At 51.0% G+C, this 19,261-nt stretch overlaps 1 protein-coding gene across 5 annotated transcripts in view; it reads right to left on the reverse strand.

Moving 5' to 3' along the window:
- The window catches only part of dgkh (diacylglycerol kinase, eta), an 857,220-nt gene that overhangs the window by 529,274 nt on the left and 308,685 nt on the right, over window positions 1-19,261 (reverse strand). Inside the window, exon 1 of one of the 5 annotated variants that reach the window (XM_072514381.1) lies at window positions 5,031-5,144. The exons of the other annotated variants lie outside the window; for them this stretch is intronic. The gene's annotated coding sequence lies outside the window, so the exon portion shown is untranslated. Of the gene's footprint in view, window positions 1-5,030; window positions 5,145-19,261 lie in introns of those variants that run through there. 5 annotated transcript variants of the gene reach the window in all.

Below are 19,261 nucleotides of genomic sequence, written 5' to 3' on the forward strand. Positions count from 1 at the left end.
TAAATTATTTCCAGTAATGTTACAATTGGGCATACCAAGAGTTTAAAAGTGCTTCGGGTAGCACATTGGGTAGCACTGTTGCTTCACAGCGCCGGGGTCCCAGGTTCGATTCCCGGCTCGGTCGCTGTCGGTGTGGACTCTGCACGTTCTCCCCGTGTCTGCGTGGGTTTCCTCCCACAAGTCCCCAAAAGACGTGCATGTTAGGTGAATTGGACATTCTGAATTCTCCCTCTGCGTACCTGAACAGGCGCCGGAATGTGGCGACTAGGGGCTTTTCACAGTAACTTCATTGCAGTGTTAATGTAAGCCTACTTGTGACAATAAAGATTATTATAAATTAGTGGGCTGAAGGGCCTGTACTGTTCTATGTTCTCTAATAGTTTAACTCATCATGACCATGTTTTCTAGCAGAGAGCTATACTTTGCTCTGTTTCAAAAAATTATATTTTAAGCACAAAATGATGTAAACATCAGAGTGTCAGTGTCTCAACACAATGATTGTCTTGAAGTGCAGCATTCACAAGTGTGAATTTGGCAGTAAACTGTGAACAAGTAAATGGAGGGAAAAGAAAAGACTCGACGTCTGGCGCATTAACAGGAGTTCCTTTGAACACACGGTGCGATTGTGACACAATTACATGAAGAATACCAGATGGTTGTCAGTGAAAATTCATGGCTGTGATCAAGCACTCAAGATGATATCAGGGATTTCAATGGCAAAGCTTGCGTTTTGTTTATAAACTTTTGTTTATATACAGCAGGATGAACTCATCAATCCCAAGCTCCAGTCAAACCCCAAAATGGGATAAGAAAACACAGCAAATGCTGGAAATACTCCACAGATCAGACAGCATCTGCGGAGAGAAAAACTGATGTTTCAAATCGATGACTTATCAAGTGAGATTCCTAACTATAGGGCGTGATCTAACGGTCTCATCACACCCGACTCACGACACGACGAGGCCGGTAAATCTCAAGAGAGGCCTCTCGCAAGATTCACAAAGCTCATTGCGGCTCATGAGATCGAACAAGATCTTGCGAGGCGTCACGATCTGGAGCCTGCCCCCCAATGGGCGACATCCAGAATTGCATATTTAAGTGCGCAATTAAGCTCACTTAAATATGTTCCCGCGAAGTTACCCAAGGTGGGGGACCCAACAACCTCATCTCAGAGACCCCGAGTGGACGCCGTTTAGCACTGGTTTCCCATAGTGGCACTTAGGGGGTCTCCCAATCGGGGACCCCGGGTGGTTGGGCTCTGGGTCTGGGCAGGGTGGTACCCTGGCACTCCCGATGTGCCCCAGGCACCATGGCAGTGCCAGGGCACCATGGCAGTGCCAGGATGGCACTGCCAGGCTGTCAAGGGCACTGCCTGGGGGCCAGGCTGGCAGTGCCATGGTGCTCATGTGGCATCTTGCCCGGTGGTGTCTGCCCTTATAAGGTGGGGTGCAGGAGGCTCAAGGACATCCTCATTGGTATGTTGACGTGTTAGGGGAGTCCAGAGGCCACAGTGGGGGGGGGGTCAAGAGATTGCCGGTCTCTTCCTGCATTTGTGGACTGAGCTCGTTGGTGCTGGAAATGAGCCTGAGTGTGACCTCGGCATAACGTTCCTCGCCGAGGCCCAAAAATTAAGCAGAGTCCTATTTAATAGCGGGGTTGTTCTCCACGCTGTAAGCGTCCAAAATGGGACTCGGTTTCATTTCCATTAAATCGTGCCTGTAATGTGCAGGTGGGTATCTTGTTATATACTGTAGAGTGAATTCATCAATCTGAGAGCTCTGATTGAAAAAACACTTCTCCACCCTTATCATTGATCTGCACTTCCATCAAGTCTCGCTCCTCAATGGGAGCAAGAGCAGTGAACGTAGCTTACTGTGTTTATCAAGCTTTGAGGAAATCCTTGTTAACAATTATAGAACTGAACAGAAATGCAACATATAACAGAAAAGCTATACAGACTACACAAAACCAATCCAACGGATAGACAACTTCTCAATCCCAACAAGAAACAGCCAAGCTTGAAATAATTAACAATGTCAATTATAAAGATAAAATGTAAATGTTGCCACAGTCCCACAAGATCATATGCTAACTGCTGGTGATTTATTCAATGGTTTATTGATACTTGAATTTCATTGCAAATACATAACAGTAATAAATTTTCTGCCTCAAACTAGATAAAAAAATAATCCTCCTCCATATAGTTTAAATGAACCATGTTACAATGCTTCCTGCAACTTCACAAAAGAAGCTGAAATGATGTATAACTGCTGCCATCACAAATTTAAAGGGATAATAATAATAATCTTTTTTATTGTCACAAGTAGGCTTACATTAACACTGCAATGAAGTCACTGTGGAAAGCCCCTAGTCGCCGCATTCCGGCCCCTGTTCGGGTACACAGAGGGAGAATTCAGAATTCTCAGCTGGTACGGGAATTGAACCCTCGCTGGTGGCCTTGTTCTACATTCCGGGTGACCAGTTAAAGGTGGTCTGCATAGGGTAGCAAAACATGGTTTTCGTAAAACCTCAAAATGAATTAAAAATATTTATTGGCTTCGGAAAAGATTGTGAGGAGCAGGGGTGGTGGAGGGGCGAGAACTGAAAATAAACAGTCAGACAGATGTGAAATCCAAGTCTCTGAATGAGGGCTCAAGGCTCTCTGCCGAGTAGTACCTTCCTCCTGGTACTGGTCCTCGCATCCCAGCGAGGTGGACTGGTTATGGCTCTGGCCACAGCTTGCCTTTCCACCAAGATCGTCCCAACTAAAACCTGCACATGATGAGCCTGCTCGGCTGACATGGGCAAATTTAAAGTGCAAACCTCTGTTAAAATACACATTTCAAGTCTTCAACAGCAGAACAGTCAGATGGATGAACGAGGCACATCTACACATTCCCCAGCTATGAAGGCTGCAGCCAGATTGAAATTTGGCTGTGCTGCCAACACTTGCTGAGATACAATAGATCCAACAGATGAAGTATAACAAGGCATGGGGTTCAAACAACATCCCTGCGGAGATCCAAACACTAAAACTCTCAGACCTTCGTACAAAATCAGTAGAAGTATTACCTCTCAACTTTTGCAACGCCATCACTGTTTCACTTTTCAAGAGGGATGATAAATCAATTTGTGGGAATTATAGAGAGATATCCCTTGTCCACTATGGGGAAATTCTCATATAAAACCTCAAACCACCTCCTGCTAATTAGCAAAGACACATTTCCAGAGATCCAGTGCGGGTTCCAGTCTTTCAGGGGATGCACAGACATGATCTATAGCACTCAACAAATCCAAGAAAAGTGACTGGAACAATCATACAGCTCTACATGCCATTTATTGATCTGTCAAATGCCTTTGACTCCATCAATCACAAAGCCCTTTGTCAAGTCCTCCAGCAACTTGAACGCAAAATGCATGACTATCCTGCAACACCTGAGTGATGAAATGACAGTAACCATGAATTCCAATGGACTGGAGACCGAGCACTTTCATTTCCAGACAGGCAACAAGCAAGATTGTGAGATTTTGTCATTTCATTTTACCATCTACCTCAGCTGGTCATGGAATGCATTCACGGCCAATTTCCACAAGGGGTCATGATTGAGTTTCAACTCAGCGAGAAGCTTTTCAACTTAAACAGGCTGAGAGCCAGCATAGACTTCTAGGGTGACCCTTCAGCATGTCCACAATTTACATAGACCAATGACTGCGCAGATGTGGCCTACACTATAGAATACAGAAGACAAGTGAAACTCCAACCACCTCACTAAAAACAATCACTGCAGTATCACAGCCACGATCACGTGAAATTTGCCTGCACACTGCATCCCCGTGCCAAATGAGAGGCTTCTGAAAAAGACCCTCTTGTCACAACTTAAGGATGCCACCCGATTTTAAGGAGGACAGAGAAAATGTTTTAAGGACTGTCTGATGGAATGCTTGAAAAGGAAACATTCTGACATCAGTACGTGGGAGGTACTTGCCACTAATCATGCCATGGGGCAACACAGTCCAATCCCACCAGTGCAAATGGTGGAAATCAAATCCAATAAATATCTGGAATTAAAAGTCGAATAATGACCATAAAACCACTGTCGATGTCATTAAAAACAAACTCAGCTGGTTCACTAATGTCCTTCAAGGAAGGAAATCTGCCATCCTCACCTGGCCTGGCCTAATTGTGACTCCAGATCCACAGCAATGTGGTTGACTCTTAAATGTTGAAATGGCTTAGAAACACACTCAGTTGTATCAAACCACTCCCAAGGTCACCGTGGGTGTACCTACACCACATGGACTGCAATAGTTCAAGTAGGTAGCTCATCACCACCATTTATAGAGGAATTAGAGATGGACAACAAATTCTGGCCCAGCCAGCGAAGCCCACATCCGTAAAAAATATATATTTTTTAAAAAGAAACTGACTGTATAAGCTCTGCTGCAGAGAAGTGACAAAATGCGGGAGGCGAGAAAACAGAACCTTAGCTTGAGAATTCCCCCTCCCTCTTGCCCTCTCTGCTCGAGGACCCATGGTTTCAGGATTGGCCTGCTGAGGCCCGAGCACATGAAAACCACGAAGCCTGGTCGACATCATCCTTTTTCCAAGGGGCTGACGATGACAAAACCTTGGATACATGTGTCATCAGATTAGCTTCTTTTGTACACAAATAATAATTTGGCAGCCAATAAAAGACAATGAGGATTGACGTGTTACCATGACATTGAGTTATGGAAGTAGTTTATGTCAAGGCAACTGGTAATGTTTATGCAGCACTCCTAATGGGGAAAATATTCCGATTAATCTTAAAGTCTGCATGTTTCCCTGTGAAGCTTCTACAAGAAACCACATGCGGTTTGTTCAATATCTGATTGTAGAATTGGGCAACGATGATCTTCATGCTCTCTAATGAAACCTTCAGTAAAAGTGTCTTTCTTTCCCATCCTCCCGTGTTATTGCCAACATCAATAATGCTACCAAAAGAGCTGTAACTTAATCTTCTGTATATTTGATAGTTAGAAATTCTTACCGTCGAGGTCTTCTGACTCGCAAACTGAAGCCTGAAAAATGCCTCATAAGGGAAGGAGTTAAGGCAGTCCTATTGTCGAGGATGATAGATTCAGAAGATTCCCTTCATCAAACATCCAGTAGGAAAAAGATTTCTCATTAAAGCTAAATGACTCCACTTCCTTAACTTAAAAACTACTGCGCAGCTGTGGTGTAATGTAGGAACAGGAACAGGCAATCAACCCCTCAAACCTGTTCAACCATTTAATTAGATGATTAATCTATCTTAACTCCATCTATTCATCTTAGTTTTAAATGTATTTAAATGCATGTTAATAAAAATCTGTCAATCCCAGTTTTAACATTTTCAGTTGATTCTCAGCTTCAACGGCATCTTGGGAGAGAGAATTCCAGATTTCTCATAGTCTTTTTGTGAAGAAGTGCTTCCTGTCAACACCCCTTAATGGCTGATTTTAGATTTAAAATCATATCCCTTGTTATGCAGACAAGAACGTGATGCGGTACGAGTGCTAACTTGGGAATTTGGTGCAGGTGGAAATCGCTGCTACATTCTTCTAAAGCTACAATTTAGGTCAGCAGTCAGTCTCTGGCTTAGAACTTTAAAACTGAAAAGCTAGTTAAGGAGTCTTGTTAACAGAAACTGCCTGGAAGTGGCAGTTATTTATCAATCAATTGTAAGTGAATAGACGTTAATTACTGTATCGGGAAGCTGACTTACCTGTTGTAACTTGAGTGTGAGTCATCAATCCTTGATAAAAGTAGACAGGTTTTTTAATTGCAAAGTGTGACAAAGCCTGAGTGCAATGTGGAATAAGTGCTCATTTGAAAATTCAGTGTGCCTGCCCCGGCACAGTTAAGGACATCTTCTTGGGATGGAATGGGAGAGGAATGATCCAGGTGTCATGGTCTATGTGGATACCACCGACATAAGTAGGACTAAGGCAGAGGTTCGGTTGAGGGACTGGGAGAAGTTTGGGACAAAACTACAAAACAGAGCCACAAAGGTAATAATATCTATACAACTACCTGAGCCATGAGCAAAATAGCATATAATAAATAAGATTAAAGAGATGGACAGATTGCTCAAAGACTGGTATGGGAGAAATGGGTTTTCATTAACAGGGCACTGGCATCAATAGTGGGGAAAGAGGGAGCTGTAGCTTTACAACTGTCTGCACCTGAACAATACTTGAACTAATGTCCTGGTGATTCATATAACTGGGGCTCCAGAGAGAGCTTTAAACTAATTGCTGGAGGAAAGGGTTCATGTAAGTGGAGAAGGTAGGAATGTTGATGTTAACCAGAGGGTGACAGGAAAGAGCAAACAAACATAAGAGTGCACCAGCAAATAGACTCAGAATAGGGGAAAATGGTGAAAAACATCATTAAGACTCTTTATCTGAATGCAAGCAGCATTTGTAAAAAGATAGCAGACTTGATTGAACAAATAAAAAATAAATGAGTACAATATGATTGCCATCACAGAAACATAACCACAGCTGTAACCTGAATATTGAAGAGTATTTGAAGTATTTGACACATCATTAGCGAGGGAGAAAGGAAAAGAAGTGGGATAGCTCTGTTAATAAGGCATGAGATCAGTGCAGGATAGAGAAACGATCTTGGTTCAGAGGATCAAAATATAGGATCAGTTTGTGGAGATAATAGCAAAGGAAAGAAGTCACTGGTTGAAATAGTAATAGGCCCCTGATAGTAGGTGCACTGTCAGATTATGCAGCAATAAATAATGAGCGCGCCGGGAAGGCTGTGAGCGCGCCGGGATGGCTGTGAGCGCGCCGGGATGGCTGTGAGCGCGCCGGGCTGGCTGTGAGCGCGCCGGGCTGGCTGTGAGCGCGCCGGGCTGGCTGTGAGCGCGCCGGGCTGGCTGTGAGCGCGCCGGGCTGGCTGTGAGCGCGCCGGGCTGGCTGTGAGCGCGCCGGGCTGGCTGTGAGCGCGCCGGGCTGGCTGTGAGCGCGCCGGGCTGGCTGTGAGCGCGCCGGGACGGCTGTGAGCGCGCCGGGACGGCTGTGAGCGCGCCGGGACGTCTGTGAGCGCGCCGGGACGGCTGTGAGCGCGCCGGGCTGGCTGTGAGCGCGCCGGGCTGGCTGTGAGCGCGCCGGGGCGGCTGTGAGCGCGCCGGGACGGCTGTGAGCGCGCCGGGACGGCTGTGAGCGCGCCGGGACGTCTGTGAGCGCGCCGGGACGTCTGTGAGCGCGCCGGGACGTCTGTGAGCGCGCCGGGACGTCTGTGAGCGCGCCGGGACGTCTGTGAGCGCGCCGGGACGTCTGTGAGCGCGCCGGGCCGGCTCTGAGCTTGCCGGGGTGGCTCTGAGCATGCCGGGATGGTGTGCCGGGCTGGCTGTGAGCGCGCCGGGCTGGCTGTGAGCGCGCCGGGGTGGCTGTGAGCGCGCCGGGGTGGCTGTGAGCGCGCCGGGACGGCTGTGAGCGCGCCGGGACGGCTGTGAGCGCGCCGGGACGGCTGTGAGCGTGCCGGGGTGGCTGTGAGCGCGCCGGGGCGGCTGTGAGCGCGCCGGGGCGGCTGTGAGCGCGCCGGGGCGGCTGTGAGCGCGCCGGGACGGCTGTGAGCGCGCCGGGACGGCTGTGAGCGCGCCGGGACGGCTGTGAGTGCGCCGGGATGGTGTGCTGGGATGGCTGTGAGCGCGCCGGGGTGGCTGTGAGCGCGCCGGGACGGCTGTGAGCGCGCCGGGACGGCTGTGAGTGCGCCGGGGTGGCTGTGAGCGCGCCGGGACGGCTGTGAGCGCGCCGGGACGGCTCTGAGCTTGCCGGGATGGCTCTGAGCATGCCGGGATGGTGTGCTGGGATGGCTGTGAGCGCGCCGGGGTGGCTGTGAGCGCGCCGGGGTGGCTGTGAGCGCGCCGGGACGGCTGTGAGCGCGCCGGGACGGCTGTGAGCGCGCCGGGACGGCTGTGAGTGCGCCGGGATGGTGTGCTGGGATGGCTGTGAGCGCGCCGGGGTGGCTGTGAGCGCGCCGGGGTGGCTGTGAGCGCGCCGGGACGGCTGTGAGCGCGCCGGGACGGCTGTGAGCGCGCCGGGACGGCTGTGAGCGCGCCGGGACGGCTCTGAGCTTGCCGGGATGGCTCTGAGCATGCCGGGATGGTGTGCTGGGATGGCTGTGAGCGCGCCGGGGTGGCTGTGAGCGCGCCGGGGTGGCTGTGAGCGTGCCGGGGTGGCTGTGAGCGCGCCGGGGTGGCTGTGAGCGCGCCGGGACGGCTGTGAGCGCGCCGGGACGGCTGTGAGTGCGCCGGAACGGCTGTGAGCGCGCCGGGCTGGCTGTGAGTGCGCCGGGACGGCTGTGAGTGCGCCGGGATGGCTGTGAGCGCGCCGGGACGGCTGTGAGTGCGCCGGGATGGCTGTGAGCGCGCCGGGACGGCTGTGAGTGCGCCGGGGTGGCTGTGAGCGCGCCGAGACGGCTCTGAGCATGCCGGGATGGTGTGCTGGGATGGCTGTGAGCGCGCCTGGGTGGCTGTGAGCGCGCCGGGGCGGCTGTGAGCGCGCCGGGACGGCTGTGAGTGCGCCGGGATGGCTGTGAGCGCGCCGGGATGGCTGTGAGCGTGCCGGGACGGCTGTGAGCGTGCCGGGACGGCTGTGAGCGTGCCGGGACGGCTGTGAGCGCGCCGGGCTGGCTGTGAGCGCGCCGGGACGGTTGTGAGTGCGCCGGGATGGCTGTGAGCGCGCCGGGGCGGCTGTGAGCGCGCCGGGACGGCTGTGAGTGCGCCGGGACGGCTGTGAGCGCGCCGGGAAGGCTGTGAGCGCGCCGGGACGGCTGTGAGCGTGCCGGGACGGCAGTGAGCGTGCCGGGACGGCAGTGAGCGTGCCGGGACGGCAGTGAGCGCGCCGGGACGGCTGTGAGCGCGCCGGGACGGCTGTGAGCGCGCCGGGACGGCTGTGAGCGCGCCGGGACGGCTGTGAGCGCGCCGGGACGGCTGTGAGCGCGCCGGGACGGCTGTGAGCGCGCCGGGACGGCTGTGAGCGCGCCGGGACGGCTGTGAGTGCGCCGGGGTGGCTGTGAGCGCGCCGGGACGGCTGTGAGTGCGCCGGGGTGGCTGTGAGCGCGCCGGGACGGCTGTGAGTGCGCCGGGGTGGCTGTGAGCGCGCCGGGACGGCTGTGAGCGTGCCGGGGTGGCTGTGAGCGCGCCGGGACGGCTGTGAGCGCGCCGGGACGGCTGTGAGCGCGCCGGGGTGGCTGTGAGCGCGCCGGGACGGCTGTGAGCGTGCCGGGGTGGCTGTGAGCGCGCCGGGACGGCTGTGAGCGCGCCGGGATGGCACTGAGCTTGCCGGGATGGTGTGCTGGGATGGCTGTAGGCGCGCTCTCAAATTTGATATAAAATTGTAACTGAGAGATTTGGGCACATGTGAAAACAAAGATGATGTCAGAATTTTCAGGGTGTCGAGGGTGATGAGGGATAGACAGGAAAGTGGAATTAAGACCACAATCAGATCAGCTGTGATCTTATTGAATGGTGAAGCAAACTCAATGGACTGAATGGCCTAGTCCTGCTCCTACTTCTTCTGATCTTATTCTAGATTTCACAACGAGGAAATAGTGGGTGGGATTCTCCCCCAACTGCGGGTTTCTCGGTGAAATGCCGTTCACTGGCGCTGAAATTCTCTCTTCTCGTCCCGCCGCTTGTCAATGGGATTTCCCATTGAAGCCACCCCATGCCACTGGGAAATGCACAGACAGGGTTGCGCTGCCAGTGGGAACAGTGAATCCCAACGGCAGGAGAATTCTGATCAATTTCCCTCTGCTTACCATATCAATTCTTTAATCATTTTAAACAACTGCATTAGATCATCCTTTAATCATCTGTACCTTAAGATAATAAAGTGTCCTTATTATTTAACCCTTTCACCTCTGATGAATAAGCATTGCAATCACTCAAAAAGAAATATTCTTCCGGACGTGCTCTGCTTCGGAACTGAATAGAGAATAATGTGACCAGTTTTACTATCATGACCAGTGGAAAGAGGCAGAGTGTGAGTGCCTCGTGCCTTTTATAGTGGGAAACCACCCCCAAGTGTTCTGCCTGCTGATTGGTTATATCCTGTTTTCTGTGTTCATTAGCTGAGTTCCGGAGTCGGGAGGTCATGTTGCAGCTGTACAGAACTCTGGTACGGCCGCATTTGGAGTATTGCGTACAGTTCTGGTCACCGCATTATAGGAAGGATGTGGAGGCTTTGGAGCGGGTGCAGAGGAGATTTACCAGGATGTTGCCTGGTATGGAGGGAAAATCTTATGAGGAAAGGCTGATGGACTTGAGGTTGTTTTCGTTGGAGAGAAGAAGGTTAAGAGGAGACTTAATAGAGGCATACAAAATGATCAGGGGGTTGGATAGGGTGGACAGTGAGAGCCTTCTCCCGCGATGGAAATGGCTGGCACGAGGGGACATAGCTTTAAACTGAGGGGTAATAGATATAGGACAGAGGTCAGAGGTAGGTTCTTTACGCAAAGAGTAGTGAGGCCGTGGAATGCCCTACCTGCTACAGTAGTGAACTCGCCAACATTGAGGGCATTTAAAAGTTTATTGGATAAACATATGGATGATAATGGCATAGTGTAGGTTAGATGGCTTTTGTTTTGGTGCAACATCGTGGGCCGAAGGGCCTGTACTGCGCTGTATTGTTCTATGTTCTATGTTCTATGCCTGTCTGTATCTCATTATGTGCATGTCTGCATATCATGACATCTCCCCTTTTGAAATGTTTTTCTGTAGCATATATGAAAGTATTTACATGTGTAGGCCGAAAAACTAACTTATTTACATACTATGGCAGATGGGAACATATGTACATGTGAAGACAGCTGTCTAATGTGCAAAAACAGAACATAGCAAACAAAACAAGTGTTCATAAGTCCAGTCTCTGGGGCTTGCGTCTGATCCTGGTCGACCGCCGGAGAGGTGGTGGTGGGGACGACGGCACCTTGATGGGCGGGATTGAAACCTGACTGGTGGCCTCATGGTTTGAGGTATCAGGGGTGGCACAATAACAGATGGAAACAACAAAGAATGTGGTTGTGGGCGGGCCGCTGTGCGTAGTGCCCGTCTGTTTCGCCGCACAACAGAGCCATTAGCCATACGCACAACATGCGATCGAGGAGCAGCCTATCGAACAACAACAGCTGGAGCTGACCAGCCTCCATCAGGTAGCTTGATCCGAACAGCATCCACCGGGGATAGCACAGGCAAATCAGTGGCATGAGCGTCATAGCTCTGCTTCTGCCGGTCCCTGAGCTTCTGCACCTTCTGCAGCACCGGGAGGTGATCCAGGTCAGGCAAGTGTATTGCTGGAAGAGTCGTCCGCAGGTCCCTGTTCATCAGGGGTTGAGCCAGTGACATGCCGGTACACAGAGGGGTTGCCCTGTACGCAAGCAGCGCAAGGTTGACGTCAGAAGCAGAATCCGCGGCCTTGCAGATGAGCTGCTTCACTATGTGCACCCCTTTCTCAACCGTCCCGTTGGACTGCGGGTAATGCGGGCTGGAAGTGACATGGTTAAACTGATATGACTGGGCAAATCTTGACCACTCTTGGCTGCTGAAGCAAGGACCATTGTCACTCATGACAGTGAGTGGAATACCATGCCTGGAGAACGTCTCCTTACAGGCCTTGTTGACGGTCTTGGATGTGAGGTCTGAGAGCTTCACGACTTCTGGGTAGTTGGAAAAATAATCAATGATTAACACATAATCACGACCATTGGCGTGAAAGAGGTTGATGCCCACCTTGGACCACGGGGAGGTCACGATTTTGTGCTGCTGAAGCATCTCCTTGCTCTGTGCTGGCTGGAAGCATTGACAGGTCGGACAGTTGAGGACCATATTCGAGATGTCCTGACTAATCCCAGGTGAGTAGACAGCTTGCCTGGCTCTGCGCCTGCACTTCTCGACACCCAGATGTCCCTCGTGGATTTGCCGGAGCACCAAGCTCTGGAGACTGAGTGGAATGACAATGCGGAGGAGGATACAATCGACCACCGTCAGGTCGTCCTTGACATTGAAGAATTGAGGACACTGCCCTTTTTGCCAGCCATCGGCGAGGTGGAGCATGACACGCTGCAGAAGAGGGTCTTTGGCTGTCTCGTCGCGAGTGCAAATCACCTTTTCATCCGACGCCGGGAGGTTGCTGGTCCACAGCTGCACCTGTGATTCAATCTGTTGGATGAGTGTCGGCGTTTCACTAGGCAAGGTTATGGAGTGGGACAAGGCATCTGCAATAATGAGCTCCTTGCCAGGCGTGTACATTAGTTCAAAGTCGTACCTTCTGAGTCTGAGGAGGATGCGCTGCAGCCGGGGTGTCATGTCGTTCAGGTCCTTGTGGATAATGTGGACCAGACGGTGAACGTCGGCAGGCCGTAGACATAATTGTGGAACTTGATAATTCCAGTGAGAAGGCCCAGGCATTCCTTTTCAATTTGGGCACACTGCTGCTCGGTGGGTGTCATCGCCCGTGATCCGTAGGCAACCGGTGCCCAGGATGAGGTGTCATCGCGCTGGACCAACACCGCACCGATGCCGTCCTGGCTCGCATCTGTCGGGATTTTCGTTTCCCTGTTAGGGTCAAAAAATGCCAATACAGATGCAGTGGTGAGGTTGGCTTTCACCTCCAACCACTCTGCCACTCAATGGCAGTGGACTTTTTCACCAGGTGTCTGAGGGCCATGGTGTGTGAGGCCAGGTTTGGGATAAACTTGCCCCAAAAGTTTACCATGCCTAGGAAGCGCAGCACCGCCTTCTTGTCTTCAGGGGTCTTCATGGCTTCGATGGCCTTGACCTTGTCTGTGTCTGGGCGCAGACCCTGCTGAGATATCTGGTCACCTAAGAACTTAAGTGTCGACATGCCAAAGCAACACTTGGCCCTGTTCAGCTTGAGGCCATTGGCATGGACACGGCGGAATACTTGCTGGAATCGAGAGATGTGCTCTTCGGGGGTCGTGGACTATATAACGTCGTCCACATTCACACGAACCCCTTCAGTGCCCTCCATCATCTGCTCCATGATCCTATGGAAGATCTCCGAGGCCGAGACAATGCCAAACGGCATACAATTATGGCAGTACCTGCCAAATGGTGTGTTGAAGGTGCAGAGCCTTCTGCTGGACACATCCAGCTGGATTTGCCAGAATCTATGTGACGCATCTAACTTTGTGAAAAAGCGTGCGTGTGCCATCTCACTTGTGAGTTCCTCCCGCTTCGGAATGGGGTAGTGTTCCCGCATTATATTCTGGTTGAGATCCTTGGGATCAATGCAGATGCGCAGCTCCCCCGCAGGCTTTTTTTACACATACCATCAAGTTGGCCCAGTCAGTCGGTTCTGTAACTTTGGAAATGATGCCCTGTTCCTGAAGATCCTTGAGGTGTGCCTTCAGGCGCTCCTTCAGTGGTGCCGGGATCCGGCGTGGTGCGTGGACCACAGGCATGGCATCAGGTCGTAGAAGGATTTTGTTCCCATATGGAAGAGTGCCCATCCCGTCAAACGGATCTGGATACTGAGCGAGGATGTCGTCAATGCCAGCTTGAAAATCCATGTTGGGGGAGGTAATTGTGTAGACCCGCTGCACAAGGTTTAGCTGCTTGCATGCCTGTGCGCCGAGCAGGGAGGCCCCGTCTGGCTTGACAATTTCAAACCTTAGCCTTGCGTGAATGCCCCTGTTGGAGACGAGCAGATGGCAGGATCCCAGTGCTGTGATGGCACTTCCATTATAGTCCAGGAGCTGGCAGGCTGCTGGAAGGAGCTTGGGTGGCTTCTTGATGCCTGTGAAAGGAGCTTGGCAGCAGCACCTGTGTCTAGCTTGAACTGTATAGAGCATTGATTTACTTGCATCATCGCACGCCATTCGTCCGCAGAATCCACAGTGAGGATGGGCAGGTTTTGCGATGATGTTGGTGAGGCATGTTCACCTGTGGTAATGATGCCCACACGGTAGGGGGACTCCAGGCAATCGTCCTCTGGATCCGTTGCACTGCAGGGATCAGAATCCTGTAAACCTTGTTGTACACTCCGAACGCGCCTGCATTGGAATTGGGAGCACAGGCCCTTGACTGGTGGTGCAGACCTGCACACGGCTGCATAGTGTCCAGGCTTTCCCCAATTAAAACATCACCTGCCTCTTGCAGGGCAGTGTTTCTTTAAGTGGGCAGTGCCGCAGTTCGGGCACGTCGTCGCACATGCACAGTGTGGTCGGCAGACGTTCGCACCTGCGCAGTGTGGTGATCGGCTGCTTCGTTCTCCCATTTGCATCGCGCATGCGTGGGGAGGAAGAGCGCACAAAATGGCCGCTTTCATCAATGCTGAGGCGCTGCATCCGGGCGATGGCCTGCACACTCTCCGCCTCGTGGGAGGCAAGTTTCTCATTTTCAGCCGATTTGTATTGGGAACACCGATTTTTGGAGTGCTCATGCACTGTACATATTTCAATTGCGACTGACAGGGTCATATGTTTGACCTTTAAAAGCTGCTCTCTCAGTGGATCAGAGTGCACTCCAAAAACGATTTGGTCCCTGATCATGGAGTCAGCAATATCACCAAAGTTGCAGGACAGCACGAGTAGACGGAGATTAGTTAAGAAGGAGTTGAAAGATTCATCTTTACCTTGTAGGCGGTGTTTGAATATATAGCGCTCGAAGATTTCATCATAGAATTTACAGAGCAGAAGGAGGCCATTCAGCCCATCGAGTCTGCACCGGCTCTTGGAAAGAGCACCCTACCCAAGGTCAACACCGCCACCCTATCCCCATAACCCAGTAACCCCACAGAACACTAAGGGCAATTTTTGGACACTAAGGGCAATTTATCATGGCCAATCCACCTAACCCGCACATCTTTGGACTGTGGGAGGAAACCGGAGCACCCGGAGGAAACCCACGCACACACGGGGAGGATGTGCAGACTCCGCACAGACAGTGACCCAAGCCAGAATCGAACCTGGGACCCTGGAGCTGTGAAGCAATTGTGCTATCCACAAGGCTACTGGTGTCCACTTCACAATGACTATCAAACTTGTCCAGGATGATCTGAAACTTTGTCTTGTCCTGGCCCTCGGTGAAGTTAAACGGGTTGAAGAGTTGGATGGCTTGATCTCCCGCAGTTGAGAGGAGAAGCGCAATCGTTCTTGCATCAGACGCACCCTCGAGGTCTGTGGCTTCGATGTACAGCAGAAACCTTTGCTTGAAGGTCTGCCAGTTGGCACTGAGATTGCCGGAGGTCCGCAACTGTTGAGGAGCCGGGATCTTCTCCATGATGCCGGGATACATTTGCTGGTCGTCACGGAACAGATTGAGGTAAACCACCTATGGATAGCAGTCTCCTGGTATCATGTTGTGTTAAGCACACTGAGATAACACAGGCTGCAACTGGATGCAGCTTTAACTGAAAGATACTCCAGACCTTGAAGTTTGTTCAATCTGATTTATTGAACCTGTCACACAGTTAGCATAGTTCTCTGTGAGTTCGACTTTCTGCTAACCTAAGTGTGATTACTCTGTCTGACTGAACCAGACTAGCTCTTAGCCACGTGCTGGAGATGTTATGTGATATATACACCCTGCCTCACTCTGTAGATGTCCCCAGTGGAAAGAGGCAGAGTGTGAGTGCCTCGTGCCTTTTATAGTGGGAAACCACCCCCAAGTGTTCTGCCTGATTGGTTATGTCCTGTTCTCTGTGTTCATTAGCTGCCTGTCTGTATCTCATTATGTGCATGTCTGCATATCATGACAGCATACAATTAACTCCATGGTATCATTCAGCTCAGAAAGCCTGAAGAAATTCTAATCCAATGCAATGAAGGAACAACAGTGACAGGACAAAACTTCACAAACTGCGTGGTCAAGAAAATCCAACACCAATTCAAGGCCATTCATTCCAGGCTGTAACTTGTACAAATTTTCTGGTGAACCTTTCGAGGGCCTATGATAGAACATAGAACAGTACAGCACAGTACAGGCCCTTCAGCCCACTATGTTGTGCCGACCATTTATCCTAATCTAAGATCAACCTAACCTACACCTCTTCAATTTACTGCTGTCCATGTGCCTGTCTAAGAGTCGCTTAAATGTCCCTAATGACTCTGACTCCACCACCTCTGCTGTCAGTGCATTCCACACATCTACCACTCTCTGTGTAAAGAACCTACCTCTGACATCTCCCCTATACCTTCCTCCAATCACCTGACAGCCATTCCCACCCTGGGGAAAAGTCTCTGGCTATCCACTCTATCCATGCCTCTCATCACCTTGTACACCTCTATCAAGTCACCTCCCTTCCTTCTTCGCTCCAGTGAGAAAAGCGCTAGCTCCATCAACCTTTCTTCATAAGACATGCCCTCCAGTCCAGGCAGCATCCTGGTAAATCTCCTCTGTACCCTCTCCAAAGCATCCACATCCTTCCTATAATTAGGCGACCAGAACTGTACACAATACTCCAAGTGTGGTCTAACTAGATTTTTATAAAGCTGCAGCAAAACCTCGCGACTCTTAAACTCAATCCCCCTGTTAATGAAAGCCAACACACCATACACCTTCTTAACAACCCTATCAACCTGGATGGCAACTTTGAGGGATCTATGTACGTGGATCCCAAGATCCCTCTGTTCCACCACACTTCCAAGAATCCTGCCTTTAACCCTGTATTCAGCATTCCAATTCGACCTTCCAAAATGAATAATTTCTCATTTATCAAGGTTGAACTCCATCTACCACTTCTCAGCCCAGCTCTGCATCCTGTCAATGTCCTGTTGTAACCTGCAACAACCCTCAACACAATCTACAACTCCCCCAACCTTTGTGTCATCGGCAAACTTACTGACCCACCCTTCCACTTCCTCATCCAAATCATTTATAAAAACCACAAAGAGCAGAGGTCCCAGAACAGATCCTTGCGGGACACCACTGGTCAGTGACCTCCAGGCGGAATACTTTCCATCCACTACCACTCGCTGTCTTTTTTCGGCCAGCCAATTCTGTATCCAGACAGCCAAATATCCCTGAATCCCATGCCCCCTAACTTTCTGAATGAGCCTACCATGGGGAACCTTACCAAATGTTCTTGTCAGATCTCCAGATCCGCCTGCTTTGATCAATGATGCTCCAATTACAGTGAACAATTCAATCACCACTTTTGTTAATACAGCATCTGTGACATAGTAAAACATTCCAGGACGTTTCACAGGAGCATTAGCAAGCAAAGTTTGCCAAAGGTTTGGTCCTGGGATAGGCTTTCAGAAGAGACCGAAATGAGGGCAGTAGAGAAGCAGAGAGGTTTTGATAGGGAATTTCAGATGGTCAAAATACTTGAACCACTGACCTTCCCAAAGAATGAACCAGTTGGACCTGGTTGAAGCCAGAAAGCTGCTTCAGCTGTTATGTGGTTTTTTGTAGCTTTCTTCTTCACTGCTAAACTCACTCCAGATCAGGAGACACTTTGCCAGCTTAACAGACTCATCATTTGAGAAAGCATAAGGCAGACATAAACCTTAAGTGCAGGCAACAAACAGGTTTCTTGGTGATATGAATAAGACAATTTGGCTGGCTTATACTGAGATTGCTACCACTCTTAAACTTTGAGTAACCAACAGCGCCCCTCCATCGCTTAGTATCTAAGGCCTGTGGTCTGTTTCCACCGTGAACTTTGGCAGACCGTATACATAGTCATGAAACTTGACTATTCCTGTCAGGAGACCCAGACACTCCTTTTCGATCTGGGCATACTGTTGTTCAGTCGGAGTCATGGCCCTGGAGGCATATGCCACTGGAGCCCAGGACGAGGAATCGTATCGCTGGAGGAGCATCGCCCCAATGCCGTCCTGGCTTGCGTCTGTGGATATCTTGGTATCCTTGGCTGGGTCAAAGAACGCCAGTGCTGGGGCTGTGGTGAGCTTCGCCTTCAGCTCAAGCCACTCCGCTTGATGTGCGGGAAGCCACTGGAACACTGTTGACTTTTTAACGAGATGCCGGAGGGCCGTGGTGTGAGATGCCATGTTGGGAATGAATTTTCCGAGAAAATTTACCATCCCGAGGAAGCGGAGGACCGCCTTTTTGTCCTCGGGTGTCTTCATGACATTGATTGCCAGCACCTTGTCAGCGTCAGGTTGCACACCTTGCTGTGAAATGTGGTCACCTAAAAACCTGATAGCGGACCGCCCAAACGAGCATTTGGCCCTGTTGAGCTGGAGGCCATTTTCATGAATCCTCTGGAAAACCTGTTTGAGGCGAGCAATGTGATCCTCGGGCGTCATGGACCAGATGATCATGTCGTCCACATAGACTTGCACCCCCTCGATGCCCTCCATCATTTGCTCCATTATGCGATGAAATACTTCGGAAGCTGATATGATACCAAAAGGCATGCGGTTGTAGCAATACCTGCCGAACAGAGTGTTAAAAGTGCACAGCTTCCGACTGGACTCGTCCAGCTGAATTTGCCAGAAGCCACGGGAGGCGTCCAGCTTGATAAAGAATTTGGCGTGAGCCATCTCACAGGTCAATTCTTCACGCTTCGGGATCGGGTAGTGCTCTCGCATGATGTTGCGATTCAGGTCTTTGGGATCAATGCAAATGCGGAGTTCACCAGAGGGTTTCTTGACGCAGACCATGGAGCTGACCCAGTCTGTGGGTTCCGTGATCTTCGAGATGATGCCCTGGTCTTGGAGCTCTCATAGCTGCGTTTTCAGAAGATCCTGGAGAGGAGACGGCACCCGGCGTGGTGCATGGATGACTGGGGTGGCATTCGGCTTGAGCAATATCTTGTAGCGATATGGGAGCGTGCCCATCCCATCAAACACACTGTGGTATTGTGTGAGAATGTCATCTATCTCAGCCTGGAGATTCGCATTGGGCGAGGCTGTCGCCGGTGTCGAGGACATGGCATGAACTCGCTGTACCAGATTTAGGAGTTTGCATGCGCGAGCACCGAGCAGGGATGCCTTGGCAGGCCGGACGATCTCGAATCTCAAAGTCGCCTTGATTTCCTTGTGAGAGACACCTAGCTGACACGACCCGCTGGCAGCTATGGCACTACCATTGTAGTCAAGGAGCTGGCAGGCTGGTGGAAGAATGCTAGGTTGATGTCAGATGCTGTCGAGGTCAGACTGTGATATGAGGTTCGCAGACGCGTCAGTGTCCAATTTAAATCGGATGCGAGACTGGTTGACCATGATGACGGCACACCACTCGTCGTCAGGATCCACACTGAGGATCAAAAGGCGGTTGGTAGGCACGGT

This window comes from Scyliorhinus torazame, chromosome 8, assembly GCF_047496885.1.
Source record: "Scyliorhinus torazame isolate Kashiwa2021f chromosome 8, sScyTor2.1, whole genome shotgun sequence".
Classification (NCBI taxonomy): Eukaryota; Metazoa; Chordata; class Chondrichthyes; order Carcharhiniformes; family Scyliorhinidae; genus Scyliorhinus; species Scyliorhinus torazame.